At 39.1% G+C, this 14,196-nt stretch overlaps 1 long non-coding RNA gene across 1 annotated transcript; it reads right to left on the bottom strand.

The window, feature by feature from the left end:
* Positions 1-2,005: 2,005 nt before the first annotated feature.
* LOC138371105 (uncharacterized) lies at positions 2,006-6,582 on the bottom strand. The gene is made up of 3 exons (XR_011230304.1): positions 6,384-6,582; positions 5,033-5,131; positions 2,006-2,104 (listed from the first exon to the last, which is right to left on the bottom strand). It is a non-coding gene; the product is annotated as an uncharacterized lncRNA (long non-coding RNA).
* Between the last annotated feature and the right edge of the window lie 7,614 nt (positions 6,583-14,196).

Raw genomic sequence — 14,196 nt, 5'->3', positions numbered from 1 at the left:
GAGATAGATGGTGTAGATTGTTAAGAGTATTAAATTGTTTGCAGGTGGTAAATTCTCCCCGAGCTGGCACTGCTCTCCAGCCTGGGATGCTGATTGGTTAGTCTTCAACTGCCTCCCAAGATGGTAGTGAGGTCCTGAGCTGACATGCAGTGAGGAACGTGGAAAGCTTCCTGAATTGGCACATGGTATGCCTCCCTTTCAAACCCGCAGCTGGCACAAATGTTCCAGCTAACATCAGAATAGTGGATGAAGCCCACACTAAAATGTAAGTGGTACAGTAAATGGACACCCCCCCCCCCTCTTGACACTGAACAGTTGGGAGGAAAGGGGGGGGGGGGAGAAAGTGTGGCTTATAGTTCTATTGCTACAGAATCTTTTGCCATAAGCCAGTGCCTATTGGCACTTGCTATTCAGTAGATACTTGGTGTGCCATTTAAAACGGCAACTGTTAAACTGGTGGTACAGGTATGAACAAAAACATCGCTATGCAAATAACTTTAGTAATATTTACTGTTCACATGACAGGTTGTGGAAGGTCCTGGCAACAAAGAGCTGCAGGAAAATACTTGCAGATGTACAGTAAGTAGTGTTGTGTACATTAGAATTAGAGGGTAGAAGTTAATTGCTAAAAATCTATTAAATATTAGGGTATGGAAGTCTAGGCTTAGGCTAGTGGGTACCATATCTGCAAGTTTAGTACTTTCAGGAATGTATTGAATAGAATGGTATGTTGAAATTGTGAAAATTGCAATGTGGGGCATTAGATCTTAAACAGCATAGTTGAGGGTGTTTTATTAATAATTTTAATGAAATATAAATCTTTAGTTAACATTAAATGTTTGTTAAATAAGCTTTAATCTATAAATGTATAACACTGTTAAGGGTAATCATGAGTCAAAGTTAATTGCAGGAAGTTTTGTTTTAAGTGATGGTATTTTTTGCTTGAAATTAAAAAATTATTCAATGTTTACTTTAGCTTGGTTTTAAATTTATATAGTTTTCCAGAATGTGGTTTGGAAAGTTCAGAAGTCCTTCTGTCAGTTGCTTAAACAGAATCAGGTGAGTTGTAGTAAAGGTTAATCTGAATAGATTTGCATAAGAGTAAAAAAAAAATAGTAATAACTTAAACAATATAGCATTTGTTAAAGATAAATGTAAATTGCCATTGAAGTGCAGTTGGAGATAGTTTCTCAAATGACATTTACTGAAACTTTGCAAATTGATGCCATATATATTTATATTGCTAAATTAGATCTTTACTACTGCTACTAGAATATGTAGGAAAGGTAAATTCCTTAAAGAAATATTTTCCATCTGAATTTGTAAAGTACTGAATGCTAATTTGAAAAGTAAAGCAAGATTGGCTTTAAATCTGAAATTAATTTGAAATATATTTCAGGTGAAAGTGATTATGATGCATGGACTGGCTTGGAGTGAGGCTCCTTTACTCTGCAAAAGGAAATCTACAAAAGTGGGTGAGTTTGAATTTGATGTTTTAGCTATATCAATGACCTAATCTTAATTCTCTTATCTAGTCCATTTATAGGTGTGTAACCATGTCCTACTGTTACAACCCACAGGGGATGATGCAGTTTGTACTGATCCTACCCCATTTCATAAAAGGGGACCAGGCAGTCTTGCAGATTTCCCTGGCTTGGCTTTTTCAGAGCTTTGCTCTACTACCCATCTAATAGATGGACTAGATTTGCATAGGTTTAGGGACCCTTAACAATGGTTACATTGTTAATTCTCACAGGGCTTGTTTGCTGAATGGGTGGATGCATCTAAAACTTTAGTGCCTGGCATGCATTGTACAGTGCTTTCAGTAAAGCATATGTACAATGTGTTGATGGCACTAAAGTGGTAGATGTAATGTACCCATTCAGGGAACAAGCTCTGCACTAAAATCAGAGGAAGGGATAGGCCTTGCTGAGACAATCTTAAAAGATTGGGAGTTAGGATTTTTTGGGCTTATTATTAGGCATTGGTGATAATAAAAGTAGTGTCCCTGTTTAATGTTTATTTTTCTTTTACAGGTGATTGTCTCTGGAGTGGTCTTGGCCTTTTGGATCTTCTGTTCATCTAGGAGCATCTGTCCCACAACCTGAAACAGTAATAAATATTAGATGTATTATAAATACTACAGTATATGTAAAACTTATTAAATAAAACAATTTTAATGAAACTACTTTATATACCTTATCCTGAAATTATGCTGGAAATTATTGTTTACTACTATTGAAGCAATGTTTAAACATCTGAAATATTTATACTTTGAAAATAAATACTTGGTAAAATTTACACCTATTTGTAACTTGTTACATAGGTGCATGCAAAATGCATTGAAAATATGTAAAAGTGGACTACCTATTCAATTTACATAAACTAACAAATATTTCAAATTAGTCTGAAATATTAAAGTGGAAGAAACTTTAGTAAATATTTTAGTTTTCATATTTGCATAGCTTTAAATTTACTTTCAACACCTAAGCTTTGTACAAATTATGATTAAATTAACTAAAGATCATTTAAATTTACAAAACATTAGAAAAGTGACACTGAAGCATCTATACAACATGGTTTTCACAAAGTCATTGGTAACTTTGATTAAATTAAAGCTCTTAAATGATTTGTCTGCCAAACTCTTCAGATATTCTGAGATATTTTACCTAGATTAAAACCATCATTGTTTGAAAGGGCAAAACAGATTACTGTCAATTAGTTTGACCTAACATCTGCAAGGTCCTGAAGGAATGGAATTTTTTTTGTAAAACTTTGTTTGCGAAAATCAAACCCTGCCTAATGAACCTGCTCATTTTTATTAGAAATGGTAATTGCAACATTACCAAAGGCCATTGTTTTAATAGCCAAAGTACCAAATGAAAGACCAAGAAGCAACAAACAGGTACATGGTAAAAAGGACAAAAAAATGGTTACGAGGACCCTTTCATTTGTTAAAGAAATGACTGGGGAAAAATGCTGTCATACCACAAGGGTCTTAACCCTTGTCATATACATCACTGACATTAATCTAAATATCACCAACCACAAAAATTGCTGATAACATGTTATAAAAAAATAAAGAATATAATATTGAGGCCTTAATGCAGATCTCTAACTCTACAAACAGTAACAAGACTGGCAATTTCTTAATAGAAAACAGAAAAAAATCCAAGACCTTGCACGTAAGCCAGAACAATCCACATTAAAATGAAACAACAATGAAGGTAAGGTAATTGCCAAAAGAAGGCACCAAACCGGGAAGGCCATGTAGCACCATCAAAGTGCGACATAATCAGAGGGCGCTAAATATCACCAAGAATGCCAATACGAGAACAAAAACGCATAAGGCGAACGATATCGAAAGTATCCGATTCACCTAGAATTCTATCGAGGGACGAGGGACGGTCGGAAAGCAAGACACACGCTCGTCCTGGAAGTCAGGACATTCAACAAGGATATGCACAACTGTAAGAGGGACAACGCAATTCGGACAATAAGGAGCAGGGCGGCGCTCCATTAAGTGACCATGGGTTAAGCGGGTATGACCAACCCACAGCCGTGCCAAAGCAGTGTCCCACCGCCGGTTACGGTGGTAGAAGGAAGGCCATGGGGACACACTAACTTTGAGAGTACGCAGCTTGTTACCAACCACAGAGGACCAACAACCCTGCCAACGAGGAAGAATGAATAACAGGATAAAAGTCAGAATAAGGAATACCTTTACGGGAGATGGGACAAGAACGGATAGCTTCCTTAGCGGCAGCATCCACACGCTCATTGAAACACCAATATGGCTGGGAACCCAGCAAAACTCTACTGATTTAAATTTACTAGAAATAAGAAACAGCCAATGTTGAATCTCAATGACCACCGGATGGACAGGATTAAAAGACCCTAGAGCCATGAGGGCACTACGAGAATCAACTACAACCACAAAGGAGGAATGAGAATGAGAAAGCAAGAGACGAAGAGCATAGAGAATAGCATAAAGTTCTGCCATGAAGATGCTAGTCTCCGGAGGCAGGAGACACAAAGGTGCAGTCAGGAAAAACAACAGAGTAGCCTACACCGTCTGCAGACTTAAGACCCATTGGTGAAGACGGAAATAGAGTGGAAGTGTGAAGAAAAGTGTTCAAGGAAAAAGTGATTTAGAACTGTAGGAGGGGTAAAAGTTTTAGTCATGTGGGTCAAGGCTTACAGAATTTAGGAACGGGGACCCCTCCATAGGGGCAAAGACGGAATGACACGAGGGGAAATATTGGTAACACAAACTGAAAGAGCATTTTGTAAGAGAGACAACCGTACAGAAAGAGATAGGTGGTGAAGGGGAACAGGAACCACAGGATGGGTAAAGGTCAAGGCATGACATAAGCAAGAGTGAGGGTGCTGTAAGGACCGTGCAAGGTGGAGAAGACAGTAGCGATCATGGCGATCCTGTAGAAACAGGACGCCAGTTTCAACATACAGGCTTAGGGTAGGTGTCGAAGGAAAGGTACCAGAGCTGAGCCGTAACCCAGTATGATGCAGTGTGTCCAGATGGTGAAGGGTAGAAGGAGAAGCAGACGAGTAAACAGGGCCATAATCGAGTTTAGACAGAACGAGAGAGGAATGTAAAGAGAGGAGCAGTGTCGATTAGCTCCCCAAGAAGTATGGGACATGACCTAAAGTTAGTTAAGGGCCTTAGAGCATTCAACTCGGACGTAAAAAATATGGGGCGACAAAGACAAACGAGTGTCAAAGATTAGCCCTAAAAGCTTTAGCAGATTCTTTGTACAAAAGGGGATGACCCCTGTTACCTAACAGTAAATAGGTATCTGGGAGTTAGCTGTTACAGGCTGCTTCCTAGGGGGGTGCGTGTGTGGGAGAAAAAACAATTTAGTAGTTAACCACTGAACTGCTCTGTCTCCAAATAACACCCTGGTGCACAAGAAATAAATTCTTTCCAAAAAATTTTTTTCTCTTCTTATATTGTTAAAATGCAGAGTCTGATCACGGGGAAACTAAACAAAAAATATTGTATGTGACCTACTTTAGCTGCGATGGAGCTGGGAAGTTGAGCAAATTATGGGCGCTGAGCGTTGGAGCGATGGGGGTCTGTCGGCCCCGCCACCCCGTGCGACGGCAGTTGCTGCGAATAAAATGTTGCGCAATTATTTTGAAGTTTCTCATTCATTTCTTCTTTTTTTTTGCTGTAATATTATTTAAAAGTGTGTAATTTGTGGAATTTATATACTGTAATTCAAAGTATAGAACATCGCTATGCTCAAAATTATGGGCCTCATATATGCGACATATTCTACAATCAAACAGTGTTTTTGCTGTTATTACACTATATACACACATTGTATATACCCATCTATGTATGTATTCACCATAACGATCCACTATGTTGGTATGGTGAGCCCAAAAAACATGAGTGAGTTGCCACACCCTGCCAGTCCTCCCTCCCTCCTCCAACACATTACTCGCCAACATTTCTCCTCCCAAAATACTGTCATTGTGTTTATTACACTATTTACACACGTTATGTATAAGTATGTACATGTTTTATTCATGTACATACGTACATACTTGCCATCTCCTCACCTCTCTCTCTTGCCTACTTAATGCTCTTGCTTCCCTCATCTCATCACAATCGACTTTATAATGGTCCAGGACGGATCGAAATGTCGTCGTCTATTCAATTTCCAGTGTGTGGTTTGGTCAACAATGAAATCTTCATGCAAGATCATATAAAGAAAACCCCTAGAACGAGTTTTGCAGATACGAAAGAGTTTAAGGTGAGTAGGGGATGGTTTGAGAAATTTTGAAAAAAGACGTGGTATTCATAGTGTTGTGAGGCATGGTGAGGGTGCCAGCTCAGACAAAGTAGGGGCTGAAAGATTTGTTCGTGATTTTAAAGATTTTGTAGATACTGTATTGATGGATATATTCCACAACAAGTGTTTAATTGTGAGGAGACATGGCTATTCTGGAAAAAATTGCCGAAGAGGACATACATTACCCAAGAGGAGACGTCACTGCCCGGACACAAGCTAACTTGGGCTAACTTGTGTCAGGATAGGCTAACTCTTGTGCTGTGTGGCGATTTGAAAATTAAACCCTTGCTCGTGTATCATTCAGAAAATCCAAGAGTTTTAAAAAATATATAACGTGCAGAAAAACTGTGATGTAGAGTGGTTTGCCCTGCCATCAAAAAATATCTGCAAGAGAAAAGTTTGACACTCAAGGTCCTGCTTCTCGACAATGCTCCTGCTCATCCTCCAGACTTGGAGGATGCATTGTTGGGGCCACTTTTTTTTTTTTTAGGGATATTCCTACATGAGCCCTGAGTTTCTGGCTAATGTGCCAATGACATGAAGGAGGAGTTTTCAACCTACCTTGTGTTAGGTGTGCAGAGGTCAATGGTTGAACATAATGTCAGGAGCAAAGGGGGGCGTTTGCCTCTTCGAACACAATTGCGACCATCTTCATCTCTTCGAACTATCCTAAATGCTCTCTTCACCTGTCTGACCAAATTGGGTGTCCAGACCACCTTTGAATAAGAAATTGTAAAATTAATAGCAATTTCAGAATATTCAGTCCATTTATACTAACAAAATTATACATACAGTACTGTAATTGAAATTTTACAGAATGATAAAGGCAATTTAGCAACTTTGTTAAAATGCACATGGGGGAAATACATGAAAATAGGTTAATATTGTTTGTAAGGTTGATGGGAAATGTTTATTACTTTTATGATTTAAAAGATGTATAGCCCTAATACTCCATCCTGGGTGCATTCCACCAGGTAATGACCACAGCAAAAGTTTTCCACGAGGCTCTATTGTCACACAAACTTTTCACATTTTCAAACTTGATTCATCTTTTCCCCCCCCCCTCGTTCCAGGGGTTTTCTTTAAAAGGTCTTCATGCAAATGCCTTGGTTTCTCACAAATGATGCCCTCTGAAATGCTATCACCTGCTAACTCCTTGTTGTGTATCCAAATTAATAAAAACTTCTTAACATCCTCAAGTGTTTGTGTTCTTTGTTTCGGGATTGTTGATATGCCTTTTGCCACTTTAATGCTCATAATGTCCTTTTTCTTAGCAAGTACAGTGCATATTGTTGACATAGATTTGTTGTACTGCCTAGCTAGTTCAACAACCTGTGCACCATTTTGATGTTTATGAATGCTCTCTTGTTTTTCCTCTATGGTCATTCTCACATGTGTTTTCTTGGCTTGAACCTTACCACTGGCTTTCTTGGGACTCATGGCAAGATATATCATAACAAATTTTATGTTCAAATAGCCAAAAATCCCAAAACAAATGTAATGCTTTACAAAGAATTCAGGCGCGATACTTACTAGGCAGGAGACACTGGTAAACTGAGGCGCGATCACCATGCCACCACGCGCTAGGTCAGCCCATACGTATATCAACAAACTCCTTTCCCGAGGCAAAGTTTGTAACCCGATTCAAATTTTTCGAAGAAATTAGGCTCGTAACCCGAAAAGTTCATAAATATTCATTCGTAAGCCGAGGTGTCACTATATATAACTAAAAAATTAAACTCAGGATTACTTTCAACCCCCACCCCTTTTGCTCTACTCCATCGCCACCTACCTTCACCCCCCTCTATGATGTACTCTTCCATAGACACCTACCTTTGCCCCCCTCCTCCCCTCTACTCCTCCATCATCACCTACCTTCACACCCCCTCCCTTCTCCTCCTCCATCGTCACCTTCCTTTCACCCTCCTCTATGATGTACTCTTCCATAGACACCTACGTTCACTGCATATAATGCTCCCCTCTACTCCTCCATCATCACCTACTTTCACCCCCCCCTCCGCTCTACTCCTCCAGGGTCGCAGACAATTTCACGAGCGTGAGAACTACGAGTTCTCTAACCACTCTCACACTCCTACTCTCTCACCAGTGAGGGGGAGGGAAGGAGGGAGGAAATGAAGGAAGAAAGGTGGGGGAGAGAGAATAGGCAGGGGGGAGGAGGGCCTAGATACATTTCTTCCATATAGATAAGTAGACTGAGGGAGAGCTGCTTGCCAAGAGCCCTATCAGACAGGCTTCCTATTCCTCAACCCTCCCTAATATGCCACATCCTGGTCAGGACAACTTGCTCGATTGTTATTCTTGGTGTGACTCGAGAACTGACCTCGAGGCGGGGCATGGGCATGGATTATCTCCCTGGGGCACGCACCTCCCTGCAACAGCTCTCTCTCTCTCTCACATAATCTATCAAGGGTCTAACATGAGGTCATTGTGCCTACCAGAAGTGTATATGTCCAAGGCTGGCCACCTGTCTGGACCATTCAAATGTATAAACACGTAATTAGTCTATTAAAATTATATATAATGCTACAATTATAAATTAATTTGTTCATGGTCATTCGTTTATCAGTATTTTAATATGAGGTATATATATACGCATGTATGTATACGTTGACGTACACATATATGATTACAGTATGTGTATGGAATGATTATGATTATGTGTAATCATATATGATTATATCTAATGGAATGCATTAGTAAGTGATGTGGTGGAGGGTGACTCCATACACAGGTCCAAGTGTAGATATGATAGAGCCCAATAGGCTCAGAAACCTGTACACCTGTTGATTGACGGTTGAGAGGTGGAACTAAAGAGCCAGAGCTCAACCCCAGCAAGCACAATTAGGCGAGTATATGAACGAATGCACATGTACACTTTCAAATGAATTAAGATACCTTGAGATACACAATGACTTAGTTTAAATAGTTTAAACACATTATGGTACTGATTTTGACATGCTGATGTCTGGAAGGGAGAGGGGGTGTGGGGGGTTATTGTCTGAGGTGGAGGACCAGAGGAGGGGGTCAGTGGAAGGATGGTGGCTGGAGGGATGCCATTGTTCTAATGGTTATGAAAACAATTATTGATGGCAGGAATTCAGTGGGTGTGTACTTCACCTGCACCATCACCATACTGTGCCCTGCTACAACCCCCTCCCCCACTCCACCCATGCTGTGCGGGGCGTATTACACATTATGGGATAACCGACTGTCTGTCCATTCCTGTCTGCTCGTTATGCTGCCCTTCCTTTTGAAAATTGTCTGCTTTATCGACTTCCTTCAAGACCACACGTTAGCCTCTTATCACGCCCTCTTACCACTCTCAGGGAGCCGGCTCTTGTATACAATAGTTACCACTCAGTCCCCAAGGTGAAAGAGTGTCCGGGCATATGACTTGTTACGTGTACTTATTTGCGATTCGTTTGGGCTGTCACGTGTGGTGATTAGTGTTGGGTAAGGCTAGGCCAGGTCAGGTCAGACTAGGCCAGGTCAGACTAGGCTAGGTAAGGCCAGGTCAGGTCTGGTCAGGTCTGGCTAGGCCAGGTCAGGTCAGACTAGGCCAGGTCAGACTAGGCTAAGTAAGGCTAGGCCAGGTCAGGTCTGGTCAGGTCTGGCTAGGCCAGGTCAGGCCAGGCCAGGCTAGGCAGGGTGAGAGAAGTAAAGCGGCAGGTACTTACGTTTCCGAGAAAGTAGCGGCGGTAGTATATTGTTGATTTAGATTCGACGACATCCTGAAGCTAGTAGGTGGGGGCCTCATCGCTCTCGAACTTCTTGTTGTTGTAGGGGATACGAGGCACACCCAATATCCCCCTTACATTGATCACATCGCACACTAATATTTTTACTATTTCGGACACCAGATTTGTCTGTTTCGTATATGTATAATTGTTCAATATTAAAACCACAATAGAATGCTCTAAGTACTTTCGTATATTAATACATCTTCAGAAGGAATGGTTCGCTCTGAAGATGTATTAATATAAGAAAGTACTAAAGGAAATTCCTGTTTCAATTCTTCCTCCGTGGTCTGACACTCTTATTATATATTGTATATACAGAATTATATATACTATGCTTATATAATATATACTGAAATATTGTTACATTTAACGTATGAAACAAAGTATATATCTGTATTTTTAATAAAATATAAAACATTAATATTTATCAACGTATCTCTGTGAATTACATAATTTATCAGTATTGTACAGCCTGTGATCTCCACCTGGCTGGCCACTGATACCTAAGTAGTCTCCGTGGTGTAGTGGTAAGACACTCGCCTGGCGTTCCGCGAGCGCTATGTCATGGGTTCGTATCCTGGCCGGGGACGATTTACTGGGCGCAATTCCTTAACTGTAGCCTTTGTTTAACGCAACAGTAAAATGTGTACTTGGATGATAAAACGATTCTTCGCGGCAGGGGATCGTATTCCAGGGACCATAGGATTAAGGACTTGCCCGAAACGCTACGCGTACTAGTGGCTGTACAAGAATGTAACAACTCTTGTATATATCGCAAAAAAAAAAAAAAAAAAAAAAAAAGTAGCTTTCATGTGTCCGGACACCGGCGATAGGATTGTATTATTTAACTTTAAAGAGAGAGATATTTCTTGAAATGTTGTCACATTAACGTCTACATCTTCCTTCCTTCTGACATATAGATTTTAAGGTTAATTAGCATATATGGAAATAAATTACACAATTTATAGGCTGGTGTGAAGGGCTTCACACTCTTAGAGCAAGCCATCAAGAAACTGTACAGTATCAAATGCATATATCTTCGCTTTCACTTCAGTTATATTTATGACACGTATTTAAAGTGTAGCTTATATTTCTGCCTTTCTGTTGACATAGAAAACTTATGTTTATTACATTATCTAGATAAAATTAGCATTGATCTTCAAAAGGTTGTAGTTGTAACATCCATTATAAACAACATTATTATTGCAAACAGTAGGAGTTTCAAAGTCTCATTTGTATGGATACCTTCTCATATAGGTGTTGTCCAGCATGATGACACAAACAAGGCAGCTAAAACTGAATGTGATAAGCCTGAAGTTGAGTGGGATATGGGCATTCCAATCTCTTCTGTCAAAGCCGCAATATTTTGGGAAATTAGGGAAGACAGAAGAGCAGTCACTGACACACAAAAGCCAGAAAGCAAGAGTATAAAGAGCTATGACATGTTTATGTGCCTCTGTAACCTTTTCCACTACCGCCCACAAGATGATATATGGGGTGCATAATTAATGAACTAAACTAAGTAAACATGTTTAGAATCGAGAATTATATGAATGGACAGCATAAAACTTCCACTAGTGTCACAATGACAGTGTGACATTGTAATTGCCAGAATTAGGCTAGGATATCGATATGTATCGCAGGTGGCTGCAGGTAATGAATAGCCCCCAATGGTGAATATTCCAATTGTAAACTATGTGAACAAGAGCTGGGACATACTCACCAACACTATATCTGTGATTGCCCTGTTATAAGTGACTTCAGACCAAATGGTATAAGGTACTTGGAACTCTGTAATTACTTCATACACTTAGGAATATTGGAAGATATTCTTATGCTGTACCCGGATTTTGCTGAGGCTAATAGATCAGCCTTATATTTTATGTTCTCACCTGATTGTTACCTTGAGGTAGGCCTGTAAGTGGTAGTCCTCTTGAACCATTAACAGTATCAATAGATGATACTGGAGATCTGTGGAGGTGCGACTGGACCCTGCGTGACGGGAGATCTATCCCTTGTTTCTTGTGATTGATTGATGAGGATTAAGCCACCCAAAAGGTACCACGGGCATGAATAGCCCGTAAGTGGTGTTCTTGTTAGTCACAGTTGATTTTTTTTTTATTGAGGCTGGTATTTTATCCCCTGATTCCATGTATAACTAACCATCCTGTGAGATGGGAATATTTAATGAACTTATAGCTAGTTTTTGATATACACTGTGTAATCTTTCATATAGAATAGGGTAGCAGCACATTACTGTGTATACCTAAGCTTGTTAATAATAACAAAAACAAAAGTTAGTTTCTATCGATAGGGAGAGCGATGGTTCAAAAATCCTTCTTTAAAATATGAATATCTTTCCTATCTCACTAAGATCTAATCTCTGTGATTAAAATGCAAAATTGACTTTGTCACTGCCTTTTTGATAACGTATACAATCATAAGCTTATTTGTGAATCTCTATTAAACAGTAAATCAGAGAGCGTGTAAGGTTCCGTGTTCCATGTCCGAAGAAACAGGGAGATTTTACATAAGTACAGTACATGATAGTTTAAGTAGCGAACGCATACCAACAAATAACGATTAGTATCTATAACAAAAATATTGTTCTATGGAGTTGATTTAACTTCCAACCATGTATTTTTAAATAATCTTTAACGTTTTCTGGCTAGTTATGTTAGATTTGATTAAAAATACGCATTCTACTTGTTAATATCGTTAGATTTGATTAAAAATACGCATTCTACTTGTTAACATCATAAATTAAATTTGCGATAATTTGAGCAGAGAAGTTCGACGACTGGATCACTGTGTACAGAAGGTTGATATGCCAGCAAACACTTTCCAGAGAGCAATATATCTTGGATAAGTCGCTCCACGATATTGTTGCTTGGACCATCGACTTCCTTTGATATTTTTTTTTTTTTTTTTTTTTGTGATATATACAAGAGTTGTTACATTCTTGTACAGCCACTAGTACGCGTAGCGTTTCGGGCAAGTCCTTAATCCTACGGTCCCTGGAATACGATCCCCTGCCGCGAAGAATCGTTTTTTCATCCAAGTACACATTTTACTGTTGCGTTAAACAGAGGCTACAGTTAAGGAATTGCGCCCAGTAAATCCTCCCCGGCCAGGATATTACATATTTACATCTTATTTTGTTATGAAATGATATTTTTTCAGAGTAAAATTATGTTTTCTCATTTTCTGCATCCAGCATCCACATTATAGTGAGTAAATATACCATATTACTTCATTGCTGACGCATATGCTAGGAAGGTTTGAGTAGCTTTGGGTCTTTAGTGGACAGAATCTCCAATAGATGGGGCGAGAGTCGCCCCATCTCTCTCGACCGGGCGGGACTCGAAACTTAAATTAAAATTGCTATATCATTGGTCTCCAACATGATATATTTCCTTTGATGCACTCACAATAACGATTATAGCTCTGTCTTTCTGGAGGCATGTAATATTTTAGGCTTTATTAGCGTATCTTTGTTAATTATACAACATATTGGCAAGTGCGTAGGCGTCTGCACTCCATGACCGAAAAGCTACTGAACGCCACTATAAAAACATATATATCTTCACTTGAGCTTTAAATATGTCTAATGTAATGTATTTAAAATAAAGCTTATATTTCTATCTTTCTTAAGACGTGTAAAACATTTGTGTTTATTAACGAATTTACGTAAAATAACATTCTTCTGAGAGAGTTGCTCTGTCGCTCAGTCTATGCGGGGGTCGGAGCTCGGCGATTATTAAAATACATGAATCTTCATTAGAACTTTAATTATGTCTATGATAAAGTATTTAAAATGAGCTTTATATTCATATCTTTCTTGAGGCATATAAAAAATTTACGATTATTTACAAATTTACGTGAAATAAGCATTATTCTGAGAGAGTTGCTCCGTCGATCGATCTGTCCGGAGTCGGAGCTCGGCTATTATAAAAGTACACGTATCTTCGCTTTAAATTTAAATATGCCCATGGTAAGGTATTTAGAACGAAGCTTATATATCTGTCTTTCTTGTGACATATAAAACTCTTACGTTTATTAAGGAATCTGCGTGAAATAGGCATGGTTCTGAGATGAATGCTGCGGTTTTCGAGTTTGACGAGCGATGAAAACTGCCACTTTTATACAACTACAAATATCTTCGGTTTTACTTAAAATATTTGTCTGGTAGAGGTTTTACATATAGATCGCGTTTCTGTCTTTCTTCTGACTAATAAATAATTTTGGTTTAATCAGTTATCAAGATGTTTTCAACAATATTCTTTCAGCGTTCGTCTTTTCCAACTTGGGCGACCCTTTTGGAAGCGCGATACTTGGGTTAACCCATCCTATAGTTGGGTCTGTTTCCAACTGGGGTTCGAATAAGGCCACTCCAGACCGACAACCAGAGCGCAACTCTATAGTCTCCTGAGACTGATGGATGCCTACTAGGGTGTACGAATTATTTTGCTGGCAGAGAGCTAGTTTTTTATCTATACTGTGTAATATCTCATATAGAATAGGGTAGCAGCACATTGCTGTGTATACCTAAGCTTGTTAGAAAAAATATTTTAGTCGACATTTGTCCAAAATTTAATACAATTTTGTAAATA

The sequence above is a fragment of the Procambarus clarkii genome, chromosome 34 (assembly GCF_040958095.1).
Source record: "Procambarus clarkii isolate CNS0578487 chromosome 34, FALCON_Pclarkii_2.0, whole genome shotgun sequence".
Taxonomy (NCBI): Eukaryota; Metazoa; Arthropoda; class Malacostraca; order Decapoda; family Cambaridae; genus Procambarus; species Procambarus clarkii.
The sequence above is the reverse complement of the archived record's forward strand: the minus strand, read 5'-3'. Positions and strand labels throughout refer to the sequence as shown.